This window comes from Gopherus evgoodei, chromosome 6 (assembly GCF_007399415.2).
Source record: "Gopherus evgoodei ecotype Sinaloan lineage chromosome 6, rGopEvg1_v1.p, whole genome shotgun sequence".
Lineage (NCBI taxonomy): Eukaryota > Metazoa > Chordata > Testudines > Testudinidae > Gopherus > Gopherus evgoodei.
The window spans coordinates 43,522,512-43,543,520 of record NC_044327.1 but is presented as its reverse complement, the minus strand read 5'-3'; the positions used below and the strand labels follow the sequence as shown (position 1 = coordinate 43,543,520).

General features: G+C 49.0%; 1 long non-coding RNA gene across 1 annotated transcript; it reads left to right on the top strand.

Annotated features, from left to right (window-relative positions):
* The first annotated feature begins 1,276 nt into the window (after positions 1-1,276).
* On the top strand, positions 1,277-17,180 carry LOC115653497. The gene is made up of 3 exons (XR_004000935.1): positions 1,277-1,583; positions 10,406-10,496; positions 17,006-17,180. It is a non-coding gene; the product is annotated as an uncharacterized LOC115653497 (long non-coding RNA).
* Positions 17,181-21,009: the final 3,829 nt, after the last annotated feature.

Below are 21,009 nucleotides of genomic sequence, written 5' to 3'. Positions count from 1 at the left end.
TTTAGCCAGCTGTCTCTGTATTCAGGAAACTATTTTTACTGTTCTTACATGGTTTGAATTAGTGAGGTCTCATTCAAAATACTTCTTTTTTTTTTTTTTTTGGTTGATGTGCCCCGATCAAAAAAGCCTTTTATTAATGATTTATTTGTAATAATAAAAAACCCTAATATTTCTGTGGCATGTTAACCAAGGGGATTGTAATGTGTAAATCCTAGTGTGAGCTGTGCTGTATGATTGACTAAGTAATATCTGATGTCACAATTTCATCACCCAACAATGAGCTAAGCACCAGCACAAAATCAGGATTCTAATCCAAATGAGGCATTTGTTGAATGGCCCAAAGTTCTGTGTAAGTAATGCTCTCTCTATCAATAGGTATAAGAAACTGGCCGAGGAATGAGTCTTGCAACTAATTTCATATAGGTATGCACACAAAACTATAAACTGCTAGATACGAATAGTATTCCTAACAGAAGATACAGTAGATCATTAGTTGGCTCTAAGGAAAGGGGTGTTTGATGTAGCATCTTTTCTTTAGAGTCCTGTGTTAAAAGGGGCACACTTCTGATGAGTCGAGCATTTCACTATTAGTATGTTATACCTGTTCTCAGGATCTATACTGCTACCTGTGGGTCCCTAAGAATTTGAAGTCTGGTCTTGACACTTTAAGCCTACATGATTAAAGCCTGCCTGTTTGGGAGACTCTCTCCATGTGCTATTGCCAAGTTATAGCTCTTAGCTACTGCAATGCTTAGACTTTAGATCTGTGGTTCTCAAACTTTTTTTTTCGTGGACCACTTGAAAATTGCTGAGGGTCTAGGCAGACCACTTAATGACCTTTCCAAATGATGTTTGTACTGTTAGCTAACTGTTATAAAGCGCTTTGGATAAAAGCGCTATATGAAAAAAAACCCTTAATAATAATTAACCTTTTTTTGTTCTAAAAATAAAAGCACACAATACATATTTTAATATCACTAGTCTTACCTTTCTGATGTGATGGATGTGCCCTCTCTCCCCCACCGTGGCAGCCCTGGAGCTGAGAAGGAGGGCCATTTCTCCCTGGCAGCTGCAACTCTGGAGCTGGGGAAAGTGGTCTCTTTCTCTGGCTGCCGCAGTCCTGCATGTCCCAAATTCCCCCCATCTCCTCTTCTCACCCCACTGCTCCCTCCCATCTGCCCCCTATTCCTCCCCAGGCCACTACCTCACCTTACATGTGCATCTTCTCCAGGGTCCAGGTACCTAATTAGTGGAGCCATACCTGCATGGGAACCTTAGAGGGAACTATCCACAGACGACCTGAATGGAGCTTGTGGACCACAGTTTGAGAACCTCTGCTTTAGATAATGTACAAAATAAATTACGATCAGTGGAGATGGTAGCTCAGGAACTTCGTCAGTTTAAAAGGGAAGGGCAGCTGGCAAGGAGCTGTCCATGTTGGGGCTTGACTCTGAAATTCACTCCCTCACCTCTTGACTCTGAAATAGCCCAAATCTGTTGATGAGGGCATGCTGCATAATCCAATTTTGCTCAGTTTTCTGAGGAGGAAGAAGTTGGAGGAGAGCTGCTCTTTCTTGGAGAGGGTAAGATATATTTTTTTAAGATTAACCTTTTTGGTTGATTATTTTTGACTTAAAGGTGAAGAAATGCAAAGTCTACTCACCTGTATAATAGAACAACTATGTAGCGAGTAGGGGAAAGGTTAGGGATTTAACAAACATAACCAAACAATAATTACCAAAGTTTTTATGTTTTAAAATTATACTTGTTTGTTGTCTGCCTGTTGGTGCTGGTCTGTATTATCTTTTTAGATTGTAACTACATCTGATCAGGGACCATTTCATATTTTGTGTTTGTGCCATGCTTGGCACAATGGTACCCTGATCATGATTGTAACATTTAGGCCAGGGGTGGGCAAACTTTTTGGCTTGAGGACCACATCTGGGTGGGGAAATTGCATGCAGGGCCATGAATGTAGGGCTGGTGCAGGCGGTTGGGTGCAGGAGGGGAGTGCAGGATGTGGGAGGGGGTGCAGTGTGCAGGAAGGGGCTCAGGGCAAGGGATTGGGACGCAGCAGGGGTGCAGGGTGTACAAGGGGGCTCTAGGCAGGGGGTTGGGATGCAGGGTGCAGAAGGGAGCTCAGGGCAGGGGGTTGGGGTGTGAGAGGGTGCAGGATGCGGCAGGGGGATCAGGGCAGGGGGTTGAGATGAAGGAGGGGTATGTCAGGAGGCTCAGGGCAGGGGGTTGGAGTGCAGGAGGGGGTTGTGGGTGCATGGTGCAGAAGGGATGTGGGCTCTGGCCCGGTGCTGCTTACAGGAGCAGTTCTGGGATGGCAGTGGCACGCAGGAGGGCTAAGACAGGCTCCCTGCCTGCCTGCCCTGACCCCACCACACTGCTCCAAGAAGTGGCCAGCACCATGTCCCTGAGGAAGAGTAGGCAGAGGACTCCATATGCTGCCCTCGTCTGCGGATACCTCCTCTGCAGATCCCATTGGCCACGGTTCCCTGTTCCTGGCCAATGGGAGCTGTGGTGGGGGGGCGGTGCCCATGGAGCCCTCTGCTCCCCCATCCCCTAGGGGGGCTGCGGGGATGTGGTGCCGGTTGCTTTCAGGAGCTGCACAGGGCCTGCGGTGTCACAGGGATGGCAATCCCGTGGGCCAAATCCAAAGCCTGATGGGCCAGATCTGGCCCATGGGCTGTAGTTTGCCCACCCCTGATTTAGGCACTAGTGAAATACAAATAATAAATGGTAAAAAAAAAACTTTGTTCATGTGGCATTAAGGTTGCCTGGTGATAATTTGTTCCATTCCAGGACACTGAGTTCAGGAAAATTCAGTGTTCTGAAAACCAGAAAATACGGAGTTGAGGTAAACACCCATGCAGCCTTAACTCTGCCCCCAGGAGCTGGCAGCATTCACTAGGAATTATCTACCTGCACTTCAGCTGCATTGACTGTGTTAGTTGTATCTGTATTGAATGGTGGCGAAATATTTTGGAGCAGCTTGGAAGAGCTGTGATTGTGATATAAAAAGATGTGGGGATTAGTTTGAGGAGCGCTATAGAACTTTGACTGTGATATGAGGAGATCTGGGCCTAAGTCCCTTCTCATGTGCTATCAAAAGAAGGAGATGGATATGTATTTTGAGGTTCTACTCTTCATCATTTCAATACAAAATTGTGTAGGTTGTATCAGTAGCACGGCACTAGGCCAGGGATGGCCAACCTGTGGCTCTGGAGCCACATGCGACTCTTCAGAAGTTAATATGCGGCTCTTTGTATAGGCACCGACTCCGGGGCTGGAGCTACAGGTGCCAACTTTCCAATGTGCTAGGGGGTGCTCACTGCTCAACCCCTGGCTCTGTTACAGGCCCTGCCCCCACTCCACCCCTTCCCACACTGTCCCCTGAGCCTGCCGTGCCTCTCCCCCTCTCCTGAGCCTCCTGCACGCCACGAAACAGCTGATTGGGAGGTGCGGGGAGGGAGGGGGAAGTGCTGATTGGCGGGGCTGTCGGTGGGTGGTAGGTGATGGGAGCAGGATGGAGGAGTAGATGGAGGGCTGCTGATGTATTACTGTGACTCTTTGGCAATGTACATTGGTAAATTCTGGTGCCTTCTCAGGCTCAGGTTGGCCACTCCTGCACTAGGGCTTCTTGCCATGAGTATCATCAGTAGTGAGATGAGATATGAAAGCGGTCTCTGGATTAAAAAGTGTGGTATTCTGTCAGAGGAGTAGGCTCAGTGTTTTAGGGCAAGTAGCGCCTATGCATCATAATGAAAAGACAAAGTGTATGTGTGGTGTGGGCACCCAAAGAGGGCAGAGTTAAGGCTGTGTGGACATTAACTTTAACTCTGGATTTCTTCGTTCTTCTTCGAGTGCTTGCTCATATCGATTCCAGTTAGGTGTGCGTGCTCTGCGTGCACATTCATCACATTCGTAGCAACACTCGGTGGGTCGGCTAGGCGCCCCCTGGAGTGGCACGCTGTGGCGCCGGATATATACCCCTGCCGACCCAAGCACCTCTCAGTTCCTTCTTACCACCCATGTCGGTCGTTGGAACTGTGGAGTGCGGTTTTACTGACCTCCACCTCCCTAGCTACTCGTAGTTCTCTAGTTACTTTTTGTGTATATAGTTCAGAGTTATATAATTATAGTTAGTGTTATAGTTAAGAGGGGTTTGGGGATTAGCCTCTTCCCTGCACCCGGTGCTGGGGCCCATGCCCAGTTCACCGAGTTTCAAACCGTGCTCTGCCTGTCACAAGCTGATGCCGACAGGAGAGCCACACGACTCCTGTCTTAAGTGCCTTGGGGAATCTCACCTGGCAGACAAGTGTCACATTTGCAAGGCCTTTAAGCCGAGAACAAAAAAGGAGCGGGACTTTTGGCTAAAACACCTCCTCATGGAGGCGGCTCTTACCCGTGCGCCTTCGGCACAGAGCGCTGGACAATCGGCGGGCAGAAGTGCCTTCTCGGCACCGGCCAGCACCGGCACCAAAGTTGACTCGGCACCACTCCCTCTCCCCGAGGTTGAGAAAGCCTAAGACTCCTGCTGCTTCTGTGCCACCTGCACCGCAGCCAAAGAGCTCATCTAAGTCGGATTGCCTGGCACCGACACCTGCTGCGGCACCGACAACGTCGGCACTGTCGATTCCGGTCCCACAAGGGCCGTCAAGTCCGGTGCCTGTCAGCTCCATGGCGTGAGCTGTGGTTGAGCTTACTATTCCATCCACACTGGAGACATTCTCAATGGCGAGGGATCTGATTGCCATGACAGAGTCGACGCTGCCTCAACCCTCCGACACCGCCGGTGCGGGTTAATACAGTCTCGGCAAGCCTGCCTTGATAAGACCATCCTCTATTGGCACAGCAGAGCGACACCGTTCATGATCACGGTACCACAGACGTTTTATGTCCTGTCGGCGCTCCCGCTCCCAGCGTCTCTCGCAGTCCCGGCACCGTTCTCCTCCTCGGTACCGGTCGCACTTGCGGCACCGTTCAGTATCTGATTCGCCGGGCCGCTACTCTCGGCACCACTCCAGCTGCCGGCACTGCTCCAGGCACCGTGACTCCCATAGTCGCTCCCAACGTCAAGCCTCGAGATCTCAGCCGATTTCCCGGCACCGCTCCAGTCGCAGGTCCCGATCTCATTCCCGGTACCGGTATGCCTCCCGGTACCGGTCCCCGGTGCCGAGTAGAGCAAGATCCACTAGAGACAGAGACTCTTCCCAGGGCTTTTCAGCCACTCCATGGCCATCCAGACACACACCAGTGTCGTCCCACGCGGACAGCTCTTATGCACAGTCTTCCAAGAGGCCCAGGCCCAGGCCCAGGCCCAAGGCCCCCATCAGTGGTCATTCTGGACACCTTGGGCGTACCACCAGGCCCAAGGCGTACTAGTAGTTCTATCCCGCTCTGTCCCTTCAGAGTACCAAGTGCCAGTGGCGACAGTTAGCCATCCCCCTCCAACTGCTACGGAGGAAGCCCCAGTTCAACCATCAGACTCCCAGGTTCCACTGGAGCAGGAGGTCACCCAAGAGCAAGAGGTCACACAGGACCCGCTCGTCCCCAGCATCTCCTCTTCCTCTTCTCCAGATGAGGCGGTGGCAGGAACATCCTCCTTGGGCCCTCCTCCAATCGACCTGAGAGCCCATCAGGACCTCGTGAGGAGAGTAGCACTCAATATGAACCTCCAGGTGGAGGTGGTCCCAGAGGTAGAGGACCCGGTAGTGGACATTCTGTCGACGGATGCCCCCACCAGAGTGGCCCTACCGTTTATTTGGACCATCCAGGCCAATGCTGATACTATATGGCAGTCTCCAGCCTCTATCACTCCTGCAGCCAGGGGAGTCGAGCGTAAATACATGGTGCCCTCTAAAGGGTTCGAGTACTTGTATGTCCATCCTCCTCCCTGCTCACTAGTCGTCCAATCTGTTAATGAGAGAGAATGCCATGGCCAGCAGGCGCCAGCCACAAAATCGAAGAAGGCTAGGCGAATGGACTTACTCGGCCGCAAAGTGTACTCGGCCGGTGCCCTACAGCTCCGGGTGGCAAATCAACAAGCCCTGCTTAGCAGCTATAATTATAACACCTGGGTGGCGGTAGGTAAGTTTACGAAGCTACTCCCTCAAGACTCCCGCCAAGAGTTCGCTACCCTCTTGGAGGAAGGGAAAAAGGTGGCCAGACCTTCCCTCCAGTCTTCGTTGGATGCAGCTGACTCAGCAGCCAGGACTCTGGCCTTGGGTGTTGCCATGAGGCTCATCTCATGGCTTCAGGTTTCAAGCCTCCCACCGGAGCTCCAGTATACCATTCAGGACTTACCATTTGATGGTAAAGGTCTCTTCTTGGAAAAGACTGACCTTAGGCTGCAAAGTTTAAAGGGCAACACGGTCATAATGCGCTCTCTTGGCATGCATACGCTGGTGACCCAACGCAGGCCTTTCCGTCCCCAGCCTCACCACCCGTACTCTGCGCCTAGACAAAGACAGGACTTCGGCAGGCAGCGCGGCCGAGGTGGTCGTAGATGACAGTCAGGACCCCAAGGGGGCCAAAATCAAGGTCCCTTGAAACCACCAGCGGGACCAAAGACGAACTTTTGAAGGTGTGCCCGAGAGCGGCATACTGGTTACAGGCCAGGATCCTTTTCCTCCCTTCTCCAACCGTCTCTCCTACTTCCTCCCGGCGTGGTCCCAGTTAACTTCAGATTCCTGGGTCCTACGTACAGTGGAGTATGGGTACCACCTCCAATTTATTTCAACACCGCCTTCCCACCCTCCAATCCTGTCCCTCTTCAGGGACCTCTCTCACGAGCAATTCCTCTTGCAAGAGGTGCGGACGCTCCTCGCCATGGGAGCTATAGAGGAGGTACCAACGGACGAAAGGGGCAAGGGGTTTTACTCCTGTTATTTCCTAATCCCCAAGTCGAAGGGAGGTCTCAGACCTATCCTAGACCTGCGAGGACTCCACCAGTTTATGATAAAGTTGAAGTTCCGCATGGTATCCCTTGGGACCATTATCCCATCCTTGGATCCTGGAGACTGGTATGCTGCCCTCAACGTGAAGGACGCGTACTTTTACATCGCCATTTTTCCTCTGCACAGGAGGTTCCTCCGCTTCGTAGCCAACCGTCAGCACTTCCAGTTTACGGTCCTGCCATTTGGCCTTTCTGCAGTCCCAAGGGTATTTACAAAGTGTATAGCCGTAGTCGCCGCCAATCTCCGCCGACGTCAGATACACGTTTTTCCGTATCTGGACGATTGGCTCATCCGAGGGGCCTCCGAGACACAAGTCACCCAGCATGAGAGCATCATCAAGGACCTATTCACACGTCTAGGCCTGATGATCAATATAGAAAAATCCACTCTGTTCCCACGCAGAGGTTAGACTTCATAGGAGCTATCCTGGACTCCAATCTAACCAGGGCCTGCTTACCACAGCCGCGGTTTCAGGCGATGGCAACAATCATCCGAGGTCTACAGAATTTCCCGACGACCTCGGCTCGCACTTGTCTCAGTCTCCTGGGTCACATGGCTGCCTGCACGTTCGTGACGAAATACGCCAGGGTCTGCCTCCGTCCTCTCCAACCTTGGCTCAACTCGATATACTGCCCGAGCAGGGACCCAATAGACATGATAGTCACCATTTCCCCCGAGCACCCTAGGCTCCCTAGACTGGTGGCTGACTCCCTCCCTGGTGTGTACAGGGCTGCTGTTCCATCCGTCCCAACCCTCAATGTCCCTGATGATGGACGCGTCATCTCTCGGCTGGGGTGCTCACCTCGGACACCTTCGTACTCAAGGCCTCTGGTCATCTCGGGAGCTGGCATTACACATAAATGTCCGAGAACTGAGAGCAGTCCGCCTGGCGTGCCAGGCATTCCAGCAACATTTACAAGGCCGTTGTGTCTCAGTGTTTACAGACAACACAACGGCCATGTACTACATAAACAAGCAGGGAGAGACACGATCCTCCCCCTTTTGTCAGGAGGCCCATCCAACTCTGGGACTTTTGCATAGCCCACTCGATAGACCTGGTTGCGTCCTTTCTCCCAGGGGTTCGGAACGCTCTGGCGTATCGACTCGGAAGGTCCTTCCTGTCTCACGAGTGGTCGATCCGCCCGGACGTTATTCATTCTGTTTTCCAGAAGTGGGGATTTCCCCACATAGACCTGTTTGCTTCCCGCGCGAACAGGAAATGCCAGATGTTCTGCTCCTTCCAAGGTCTCTCCCCAGGATCGATCTCGGACGCTTTCCTGATGCCATGGAAGAACCAGCTGCTTTATGCGTTCCCACCATTCCCGCTGGTTCACAAGGTCCTGCTAAAACTCCGCAGGGACACAACGCGCCTAATCATGATCACTCCAGCGTGGCCCAGGCAGCACTGGTACACCACGTTGCTCGACCTGTCGATAGCCAACCCAATTACCCTGCTACTCCACCAAGACCTCATAACTCAGGACCACGGCAGACTTCACCACCCAGACCTGCAGGCCCTTCACCTCACGGCGTGGCCGCTGCGAGGCTAAACCAGTTAGAGTTATGTTGCTGTGCATCAGTATGACAAGTTCTCCTGGGTAGCAGGAAACCTTCCACCCAGTCAACGTATCTGGCCAAGTGGAAGTGTTTCACCTGCTGATGCGAAACACATAATCTTACTCCCACTGAGGTCCTGATTCCCTCTATTTTGGACTACTTCTGTTCTCTCAAACAGCAGGGCCTAGCAGTATCATCACTGAGGGTACACTTGGCAGCCATCTCTACCTTCCACCCAGGAGAAGGTGGCCGTTCCGTGTTCTCACACCCTATTGTTTCGAGGTTCCTCAAGGGCTTGAAGCACTTATACCCTGAACTACACTGCCCCGCCCCGACCTGGGACCTCAACCTGGTTTTAACCAGACTTATGTCTCCCCGATTCGAGCCATTAGCAACCTGCTCGCTACTCTACCTGTCTTGGAAGACAGCTTTCCTCGTAGCCATTACATCGGCCAGACGAGTCTCCGAGCTTAGGGCTCTTACGGTGGATCCGCCATACACTGTGTTCCACAGGGACAAGGTGCAGTTGCGACCACACCCAGCATTCCTCCCTAAGATGGTTTCGGCATTTCATGTTAACCAGGACATCTTTCTCCCGGTCTTCTTCCCAAAGCCACACTCAACACGACAGGAACAACAATTGCACTCCCTGGACGTCCGTAGAGCGCTCACATTTTATATTGAGCGGACAAAACCCTTTTGTAAAATGCCCCAACTCTTTGTCACGGTAGCTGACCGAATGAAAGGCCTACCTGTTTCCTCTCAGAGGATCTCATCTTGGGTGACGGCGTGCATCCGCACTTGTTATGATTTGGCTCATATTTCCCCAAGCCACATCACCGCGCATTCTACCAGGGCTCAGGCTTCATCTGCCGCCTTCCTGGCTTGTGTACCTATCCAGGAGATATGTCGCACAGCTACCTGGTCTTCGGTCCACACCTTTGTTTCACATTATGCTCTGGTTCAACAGTCCAGAGATGATGCAGCTTTTGGCTCAGCAGTTTTGCATTGTGCAATATCTCACTCTGACCCTACCGCCTAGGTAAGGCTTGGGAATCACCTAATTGGAATCGATATGAGCAGGCACTCGAAGAAGAAAAGACGGTTACTCACCTTTGTAACTGTTGTTCTTCGAGATGTGTTGCTCATATCCATTCCAAACCCGCCCTCCTTCCCCACTGTCGGAGTAGCCGGCAAGAAGGAACTTAGGGGCGGTTGGGTCGGCAGGGGTATATATCAGGAGCCATAGCGGCGCCATTCCAGGGAGCGCCCAGCCGACCCACCGAGTGTTGCTTGGGTAAAAATCTTCCGACAAACGTGCACGCGGAATGCGCACACCTCATTGGAATGGATATGAGCAACACATCTCGAAGAACAACAGTTACAAAGGTGAGTAACTGTCTTTTTTCAAATATTTGAGTTTTGCTGAACTGGATGTTCTGGAAGAGCATGAACTATTACTGGTCATGTTAACTTTGTATTAATAAACTTTTTTGCCATTTAATTTACCAGGTTTTCAAACAGAAGGAAAAATGCTTGTTGGTCATTTAGATAGCTGTAATGTGGGGGGGAGGGATAGCTCAGTGGTTTGAGCATTGGCCTGCTAAACCCAGGGTTGTGAGTTCAGTTCTTGAGGGGGCCATTTAGGGTTTTGGGACAAAAATATTTCTGGGGATTGGTCCTGCTTGGAGCAGGAGGTTGGACTAGATGGCGATCTGAGGTCCCTTCCAACCCTGATATTCTATGATTCTATGAATTCTCATCCAAATTTGTATCTGATATGCTACTGTGGCTACGTAATAATCAGATGAGCTAAATTTTATATAGCTTTTTCAGCAGTAGATATCATAGAACTTTACATCATTATCTGCATTTTACAGATAGGAAACTGAGGCGTAGAGAGCTGAAGTTACTTGCCCCATCGTCACCCAGCAGGGCAGTGGCAGAGCTAAGAATAGTTCCAAGCCAAAGGTATTTCCACTTCTAAGCCACACAATTACTATATGTTTTCTCTGTGCTCCTCCCACTTCCTGTACATTTTGTTATACTGGAATGGGGATAATGGCCATGCTTTGCAATGTTTAGTTGCTTAACAGGGTGGGAGAAATCTCATCCATGGTCTATGTCCAAAAACCTTGACAGTTTTATTACATGGTTGTTGCAGTAACTATAAGCATGTGAGAGAAGACTGGTGTGTCTCTCTCCTTCTCTGTTCCCTACCATATGTAGCCTGCCCTCCAAAATGTCCAGCTCCCTTACTCCTTCCTGCCCCCATAAAGCCATGAATTAGGGCTATAGAAGCCATTAACCTGTAAGATATTGCTCCATGCTGTCTCCTGCAGGTCCCCTATCTTGCTGCTGCATTAAGCATAGCCCAAACTGCACACTGAGCTGGCCCCTCACTCCAGATGTGATTCTTGCCCCTGCTTCAGCCAGGCATGGCCAGGTCCAGTCCACCCCTCCTCCAATCCAGGCTCTTCCCCTACACACTCTGGTGAGCCCTGTTATCTCACACCAGGGTGGCGTGTATCTTAACTACTTACTCTCTGGATTTCAGATGTTTAAATTTATGTTACCTTCATTAGCCCCATGCCAGATTCCAGCTTGGAGGGAGATGGGCTAGGACACCCAAAAAGGGTGTTCCCCAGATCCTAGAAAAGCATGCAGGGAGAGGGGTTCAGATCCCCGCAGAGGGGGAGGACTCCCCCAGATCCTAGGTCGCACACACGGAAGAGATTTCAGTGACAGCCCATGTCACTCAAAAACCCACAACAATTTCTGCTCTAATTCTTTAACCCCTCCTGTCTTCTCCTCTTCTAGTTCCTCCCCTCTCTGCCTTACATGACCTCACACAACCCCTCTTCGCTTCCTTACCACCCCTTCACATAATTTAGCCCCTTCTGGATCCCTCATTGGAGACCCAAGCCCCTCTGCCTTTTGCCACCTACTTTTGTACTCCAATCACCCTTTCTCTCCTAGTAAGCATTTGCATGAGTAATTTATTTTCTTAACAAAACAAAACAACTCCCCCCCCGCCCCCAATAAAATCTTTGATGGAAGCAGATTTTTGCAGATGTTAACAGTTCATTCTCAGATTTCTGCCCAGGGTGTGTTTCTGAAGTTATTGGAATCTGGGAAGTTAATTAAATGCTCTTATTTCTGGAGTCTCTCTCTTGGGAACCCGTGGCTCAGATGCCTCCACATTTGGCTAATTAACCCTACCCTATGCTGCCATGAGGCTTGGCAAATGACAAGACAATTTGTATAAGCATCTGGATTTTACAGCACTTAGATTCGTCCTTTAAATATCACTTAAAGGCTTTCCAACCTTAGCTAGAGGAGAGCATTATAATATTGCTCCTGAGGGAATTCTGTGCCTAAAAATTAAAAATTATGTGCACAATATTTTAAAATTCTGCAAATTGTATTTGTCAATAAATAAATGTGGCTCCAGCATGGCAGTGGAGAGCACAGGCCACTGGCTGCATTGAGGTAGGAGAGCACCCTGAAGCCCCCACCTCCCCTGGTACAGAGACTCAGCAATAAGGTGTAAGGGTTGGGCTTGCCCCAGAAACACTCCAGGGCCCTGCCCCTCTGTGCCAAGTGCATTAAGTGTGGGTGGGCAAGCTCAGCCCAGCAGGATCCATGTGTGGAGGGGCTCAATGTGAGGGGATCCAGGTGTGGGGTCAGAGGTTTATCTGCGGGGCAATCTGGGTGAGGGCGGCTCAGTGATTGATCTAGATGCCCAGAGGCTCATTGGGGGGTTCTGGGGCAGTGGGACTCTCTAGGGGATCCAGGTGAAGGTAATTGGGGCTCAGAGGGGGAGGGGGGAAACTGGGTGTGGGGGTCTCAGTGGAGGGTCCAGGTGCTGGGGGACTGGGGCTTGATATGTTGAGGGCTCATTGAAAGGATCCAGGTGTAGGGGAGTAGGGGTTGTCAGGGTGAGGGGTCAATGAGCCTGCTTAATGGGGAAGCCCCAGCTGCTACTGAGAGGATGCTCAGTCCCACATTTTCCCTCCCCCTGACGTATTCCATCTCCTCTTTCTCCCCACTGCCTCTTTCCCCCACCTCGTCACCCCCCCTTCCCCCATTTTCCTCACCCTCCCTTACCCAGTCCCACTGCGAGCACTCACTGTTGCATGGAATAGAAAACAGGAAGGCACCCAGCACAAAGTAGGGGAGCGTGACTGGCATTAGGACCCAAGAAACGGCGTTCAGCTGCAGAGTCAGTGGAGCCCAGACACAGCCTCCTTCAGCTGGGCAGCTCTGCACTAGCAGAATGACGGGGGGCAGTGGCATATAACCCCATGTGCATCCCCATGCCTCACCTCTGTTTGGAGGGGGGGAATCCTCCCCCCCCAAAAGTGCACCCATGATCACCCATCGCCCTACCTCCCCATGCGGCTTCCCTTTGCTTCCCTGCTGTTTTCTGCAGGGAAACGCAAGAAATCTGTAGGGGAGAAGGTGTTTTCTGTGGGCACGCAGTCACGCAGAATTCCCCCTAGGAGTAGAATATTGTCTGAAATGAGAGAGAGAACGGAGGGGAGGGTTTCCATACATCCATCAGCAGCATAGCATTCAGAGAAGTGTTAAGTGACCCATTCATCTCAATGAGATGGTCTCATTTGAAAGAGTTTGGACTTAAATGCTGCCTGAAACAATAGCTCTGAGACATGTGAACTGCTCCTTTAACGTCAGTGGGTGTTCCCTTCTCACCTCCCCAGTGTTGGAGAGTTTTTGATATATGTGAAGCATACATATTCCCTGCTCCTCACCCCTTCTCAGTGTGCTCTTGCCTTGGTCCATGCTCTGAGCTTGCCTGATCGAAAGTCCTCACTCAGGGCTTGTCCACAGTGGCACTTTACAGCGCTGCAACGTTCTCGCTCAGGGGTGTGAAAAAACACCCCTGGAGTGCTGCAAGTTTCAGTTCCATAAAGTGGCAGTGTAGACAGTGCACCAGCACTGGGAGCCGCGCTGCCAGCACTGGAAGCTACTCCCCTCATGGAGGTGTTTGTTTTTTTTTCTCAGCGCTGGTGCCGCGAATACACAACCATGTTAAAGTGCTGCTGCAATAGCGCTTTAATGTTGCTAGTGAAGACATACCCTCAGAGAGACAAGGCTCCCCCAGTCCTGTCCCACATGGTGGGGGGAGACTGGAGGGAGAGAGGCTCAGACATTCTGAGAAAGTTAAGACCCCCAGAACTTGGCATACATGAGAGAGGCAGGGTGGGCAGGGTCCTACAGATCCTGGTGGGCACATTGGGGGGCTCAGATGCTCCCAGAAGGCCAGTGATCTCCCCTCCCCAGATCACATGAAGCAATTAGGGAGTGGGGCTCAGACCACCCCAGAAAGGTGACGGTCCTCCAGAAAATACGGGATGAAGATGCTTTCTGTCTTTTAGACTTTTACATAAGCAACACATTTTAGAAGTGAACAGTGCACTTAACAAGTCAGAAATTTAGTGTATCTGACAACTTTCTGTGCATGAAGAAATAGTAAAGAAAGAGACTCACCTGTGACTATGACAGACTGAGGTGTGAGTTTTTGTGTTTTATTTTTGCTGTCTCTTCTCTGCCACCTTGTGGGCTAATTTATTTTCATTCCAGAATGGCATCTTGCTGTTTACTGAAGATGACTTTTTCTTTGTGTTCTCATTGTCCTTTATCCTGATTTAGTATATTCTGCTGCTGTTTTATACTCATTTTTATTTTCAAATTTGGAGTATAATGAAATTATTGCTAGCATTTTATATGCTATGGTAACATTAACAGAAAGCTGATCATTCAAACTTATGCAGGCATTTCTGCAATAGTCTCTAACTTACTGAATCGGTCATGCTGATAGTTATAAAAATTACAAGAATGGCTGTCGATGATTGGATTTTTGCTTCTTACTGATCTGCATATGATGATTTGAAACATCTTAATTGCACGTGAACTTTTTGTAAGCACATATTTCTTTACTCTCCCATTGCGTACTCTCTTGGGTCCTCCTTATAAAAATAATCAATAGCAGTCTTTAATTAAGGTTTACAAGTTTCATCAGTTTGTTTGTCAAGATAATTTAAGAATTAAGTTCAAAATGTGATCAAAGAAAATATACTACAGACATTAAAACTTGGAGTAAGAAATCAAAGCTTTTGCTCACCCATTTAACCCTCCCCTCCAGAAATCAAATGTATCAGTATATAATAATACCTCTCCTGACTCCCAGGTAAAGTAATCGATCCAACAGAAGTTGAATCTGTTCTGTTGAAACATATAATCAGGGAAAAGAGTTTTGATGGGAGTCAAAGTGTGGTCAAATTTCTTCAGAGCATTCTATCCCAGTCTACTGCTTGGGTCAGTATATATCCTCAGATGGTTCAAAAATCAAGATAATGATTTGCATAAATATCAAAATTCATCCTCAACTTTTATGTTCTATTTATGCCCATAATCCTGTGTTTCATTATCCATCACCAACTAGTGTACCTGCTACTCGGGCCATTGATACAGACTTATATAATGCCAGTTTTAAAAATTCCTGCTGCTAATTTTGGGATTTTCATTTTATCTGTTATAGTTTAATATTTTAATTTCTTTTCTGTGCATTTTTGGAATTCCAGTACAAAAATATTTAGATTTTTTTGATACACATGAGATGGAAAATGGCTTTGAAGTTAGATACATTAATGTGCCTCACATTATAGAAAGACAACACTAATGCACTGAACGAGGTCTGAAATCCACTATAAGACTTTCTCACTTCAGTTAACTTTTGGCAAAGTCTGCTTAATGTGCATTGACAAAATGAGAAGTATCATTTTAAATTAGCCAAATGAATGAACATTCATATTCAAATCCAAAGTAATTGACAAATTGATAAATTGTCCTGAGCTGAGAATTGCATCTTTGCCCCCCACAGCCTTTGTTGGCTTAATGAAGGAGAGAGGGAGTAGAAGAGGGAAGATATCTATGAGGGAAGTGGACTGTTTAAGGGGAGCTGTTGATAGTGGGGAGAAGAAAGCAGACATCAGGGAGGAATAAGGGAGTGGGAGCAGACTCTGAGTATGCTGCACTGTACAACTGCACATACACTGGAAATAGGATTCGGGAAGCAGGAAGGAAACTGGGAAACAAGAGAGTTAAAGGGCAAGGTGAATCTCTGCCCCCCTCTAGTAAAATTATTTCTCATTTCCAGAGAAGTGGTTAGAGTCAGAGAAGCACAACAGCATTAGCTTTCTTGAGCTAAGAGTGGATATGTTGGCTTTGATAGTTTTCAATAAATCTATATATGAAGACACACAAATTTTACATCAGTAGTCTACCTACATAAATAAGAAAAACAAGAAGCTCCTTCACTTGATGTTTTCAGAAAGAGGCTGGATAGCCATCTGTCTTGGATAGATTAGATACAACAAATCCTTCATCCTGGTAGGAGGTTAGACTAAATGACCTCAGCAGTCCCTTCTAACCCTATAGTTCTAAGAAGTTTCAGCCTTCCAAAAGGCAATAATAGAGACTCAAGTAGGCAGTCTGCTACAACAGAGTTGATACAGGCAGAAAGTAGTCGTCTATCCATCAGGTCTATGTACATAAGGGGTATCCACAGTTTAAAATAATAATAATTTTAAAAAAGGATTGGCCATAGCAGCAACACAAAACAGGAAATATTAAGGAATGATTACTCTGAGTGTCAACAATTTTCAGTCTCTAAAGCAGATGTGGATGGAACACCAAAATAAAGCTTTGTTTTTTAAGGGGCAAGGAACCCAAAGTCAAAGGAGAGAATAAGCTGTAGGAAGCATGGTCAAAAGATATTTTGTGTCTATTTCTACTAATACTATTTGTAGGTCAGCTAATACATAAAATAAATGCAGCAGAAGCATATATAATGACCAATCAAATATGACCTTGATTTTTCTAATCCTACTATAGCTATAGAAAGTTTTCATCATGAGTGATCTCTCTATCAAGCATAGTAGATCTCAGTCAGGGCACCTGGCACAGATTCATTGAAGGAGCTTTCCCCTTATTAGATTTGTTTTGTTTTAGAAAGAAAATTCATATTTAAAGCTAAAATTTTATCTTTAATTTTTATTGAAAATATATGATGCAATAACCTGAACTCTAAATCTGAGCCTTAAAGGTGAGCTGCAAGTACAAACTGTTGTTATGTCCTGAAATAAGCTGAATGTCCTTATTGAACAACCAATAAAAAAACATTCAGCCTAGAAGTTTACCCCTTCTGTGAAATTTTCTGGCTGTTTGTTGTTGCGTAATGGATGAATATTATAAGTGCAGTTACAGAGTTTTTGCATATTCTGGTTTGGGTTTAACAAGCAAGGTGATGATGTTGGATTTTATGGAGTGGGGAAAATGTTTTAAAGAGGGTACAGTAAAAGTTATTTCTTTGCTCAATGTCTCTGCAGTTTAGTAAGAGAAAGTATTCAGTGTACATGTCAGAGCTTAAGCAGACTTTCATTTTATCATTTCAGTTTGAATTTTCAGGCCTTGGCTACACTGGAGAGTTGCAGCGCTGGTGGTGGCTTTACAGCGCAGCAACTTACTCACCGTCTACATTTGCAAGGCACATATACCTCTGTATCTCCCTGGCTACAGCGCTGCATGTACCCCACCTCTGCCTGGGGAATAACGACTGCAGCGCTGGTGATGCAGCGCTGTTCCGCCAGTGTTGCCACCAAAAGCGCTGTTGTTGACCTCCAGAGGTATTCGGAGGTATCCCAGAATGCCTGCTCAGCCACTCTACTCATCAGTTCAAACCCTACTGCCCTGGCCTCAGGTGACCCGCCCTTTAATGCCCTGGGAATTTTAAAAATCCCCTTCCTGTTTGCTCAGCCAGGTGTGGAGTGCAATCAGTGAATCTTTGCAAGTGACCATGCCTCCCCGCGCCAAACAAGCCCCAGCATGGAGCAATGGCGAGTTGCTGGACTTCATCAGTGTTTGGGGGGAGGAAGCTGTGCAGTCACAGCTGCGCTCTAGCTGTAGGAATTAAGATACCTATGGGCAGATATCAAGGGCCATGCTGGAAAGGGGCCATGACCGGGATGCAATGCAGTGCAGTGCAGAATTAAAGTGAAGGAGCTGCGGAGTGCCTATTGCAAAGTCTGTGAGGGAAACCGCCGCTCTTGTGCTGTCTCCACGACCTGCCGTTTTTACAAAGAGCTGGACGCGATACTTGGGGGTTACCCCACTGCCAATCCGAGGACCACCATGGACACTTCAGAGCGGGGAGGGGGGGAGTTGGATTCAGAGGAGGGAGAGGAGGAAATCGAGAGTGAGGGTACTGGGGTGGGGGGAGACACTCCAGAGTCCCAGGAGGCATGCAGCCAGGAGCTCTTCTCAAGCCAGGAGGAAGGTAGCCAGTCACAGCAGCCTGTACTTGGTGAAGGACAAGCAGAGGAGCGGGTTCCCGGTAAGCGGCTTTTATTTTCAGGATGGAAATGTTTTGGGAGAGGAGAGAGGGTTAGGGCTGCATGCATGCATGCATGCATGCATGCCTAGATGTGGAATAGCCCATTGATGTGGTCTATCACGTTGTGGTAATCAGCTTCGGTAATCTCTTCAAAAGTTTCAGCCCGAGTGTGGACAATGCACTTGCGCAAGTTTATAGGGAGAGCCACTGTGGTCCTTGTCCCAGTCAGGCTAATGCGTCCGTGCCACTGTGCCGCGAGGCGTGGGGGGACCATTGCTGCACACAGACAAGCTGCGTAGGAGCCAGGGCGGAATCCGCATTGCTATAGAAGACCCTCCTGCTCTTCCCAGGTGACCCGCAGCAGCGAGATATCTTCCAGGATTAACTCCTGTGGAAAATGTTGGGAAAGTGTTCAGTGTAGGTGCCCCCTGCAGCTGTTTGCTTTCTCCAATGCACAGAAACCCCAGCACAGCCCTGAAGCAATCAGTCCCCCTTACTCACCATTTCAGGGCTCCTGTGTGCTCTCTTTGGTATGGGAAAATTATGCTAAAGTGAAGACTGTAAACTCCTTCACTGTGTGGGAATAACTGTCTGAGATATAAACAATGCTGCCTCTGTTAACTGTAGTCTTTTTTTCCTTTCCACAAGCGACCTTGAGATCTCAGCTGCCCGTGTTAACAGCAGCTCAAAAGACTCCAAAGCCTGCGGAAGAAGCCGCGAAAAAGCAAAGACAAGCTGCTGCAAACAGTTATGGATCACTCTGCCAGAGAGAATAAAAAACTGCAGGACTGGAGGGAAAGGGAAAGCAGGATCCGCCAGAGAAACGCAGCGGCCAGGAAGAAAAGCACAAAGCAACTGATAAGCATCCGGGCGCTCCAAGCGGACTCTATCCAGGCGCTCGTAGCCATGCAGGCAGAGCACTACCGCATGGTCTCCCCCCTCCCCCCCATCCCAAAGCTCTTTCCCTTGTGCCCCAATGTGAGCTCCAAACCCCCTTCCCCGGCATCCAGGTTCTTACCTCCACCAGCTGCCTCCAACACCTGTACGTTCACCAACCAGCCCTGAGAACTACGACCCTTACACTCTGCACTCAACCCCCATCACCATGCAGTATAGGCATCCTGAAGTGTAGCAGTCATTGCACAGCACTCCAGATATGACATATTCAAACCTGTGACTGTACAGTTCCCCACCACACCCCCATCCTTTTAGGTTCCCAAAATGTTGTGTGTCTGTCAAAAAACTTATTTTCTTTTCAATAAATGAATTCTTGGCTTTGAAAACAGTCTTTATTATTGCAGAAAGTCAAAGATACCTTAGCCCAGGAAAGAAACAGGCACTGCAAATCAGCTTAGGAAAAGCAGATTCCTACTAACATTGTAAGCACTGCACTTCACTCCCGTGCAAGGCACCAAACATTACTTTTGGTTTTCAGCCTCAAATTCATCCCTCAAGGCATCCCTGATCCTTGAAGCCCTGTGCTGGGCCTCTCTAGTAGCCCTGCTCTCTGGCTTTGCAAATTCAGCCTCCAGGCGTTGAACATCAGAGGTTCATGCCTGACTGAATGTTTCACCCTTCCCTTCACAAATATTATGGAGGGTACAGCACGCGGATATAATCGCAGGGATGCTGCTTTCCCCCAAGTCTAGCTTGCCAGACAGAAATCGCCAGCACCCTTTTAAACAGCCAAAAGCACACTCCACAGTCATTTGGCACCAGCTCAGCCTGTAGTTGAACCGGTCCTTGCTCCTTTCAAGCTTCCCTGTATACGGTTTCATGAGCCAAGGCATTAACGGGTAAGCGGGGTCTCCAAGGATCACAATGGGCATTTCAACGTCCCCTACCGTGATCTTCCGGTCTGGGAAAAAAGTCCCTGCCTGCAGCTTCCTGAACAGGCCAGTGTTCCGAAAGATTCGTGCATCGTGCACCTTTCCAGGCCAGCCTGTGTTAATGTCAATGAAACACCCATGGTGATCCACAAGCGCCTGGAGAACCATAGAGAAATACCCCTTCCGATTAACATACTCGGATGCTAAGTGGGGTGGTGCCAGAAAAGGAATATTCGGCCCATGTATTGCCCCTCCACAGTTAGGGAAACTCATTTGTGCAAAGCCATCCACAATGTCCTGCACGTTCCCCAGAGTCACGGTTCTTCTAAGCAGGATGCGATTAATGGCCCTGCAAACTTGCATTAAAACGACTCCAATGGTCGATTTTCCCACTCCAAACTGGTTCGCAACCGATCGGCAGCTGTCTGGAGTTGCCAGCTTCCAGATTGCAATAGCCACCCGCTTCTCCACCAGCAGGGCAGCTCTCAATCGCGTGTCCTTGCGCTGCAGGGTGGGGGTGAGCTCCTCACACAGTCCCATGAAAGTGGCTTTTCTCATCCGAAAGTTCTGCAGCCACTGCTTGTCATCCCAGACTTCCATGACGATGTGATCCCACCCCTCAGTGCTTGTTTCCCGAGCCCAAAAGCGGCGTTCTACGGTGCTGAGCATTTCCGTCAAAGCCACAAGCAATGTTGCGTCGTACGTGTCAGGCGACTCGCAATCATTGTCGGATTCCTCATCACTTTGGAGCTTAAGGAATAGCTCAACTGCCAAACGTGATGTGCTGGCGAGACTCATCAGCAAAGTCCTCAGCAGTTCGGGCTCCATTTCCCACAGAAATCACGCTGCACGGAAACCGTTGGGAAAGTCACAATGGCGCCAAATGTGGACAGAAAAACAGGGACTGCTGGGATACAAAGCGATGCATCACGGGGCGTTGGGACAGGAAGCAGAATGACCCGCACCCTTCCGTCCCCTTCCCACAACCCACGGCGCCAAAATGGGACGAGGTGCTCTGTGGGATAGCTGCCCATAATGTACCACTCCCAACAGTGCTGCAAATGCTGCAGTGTGGCCACACTCCAGCGCTTTCCCTATGCAGCTGTACGAAGACAGCTGTAACTCTCAGCGCTGCAGACCTCCAAGTGTAGCCAAGGCTGCAGTTTTACTTTTCCCAATGCACATCGCAACCTTTGCTTTATTTAATAATTTAACATAGGTGCTTCTTCTAGTCATC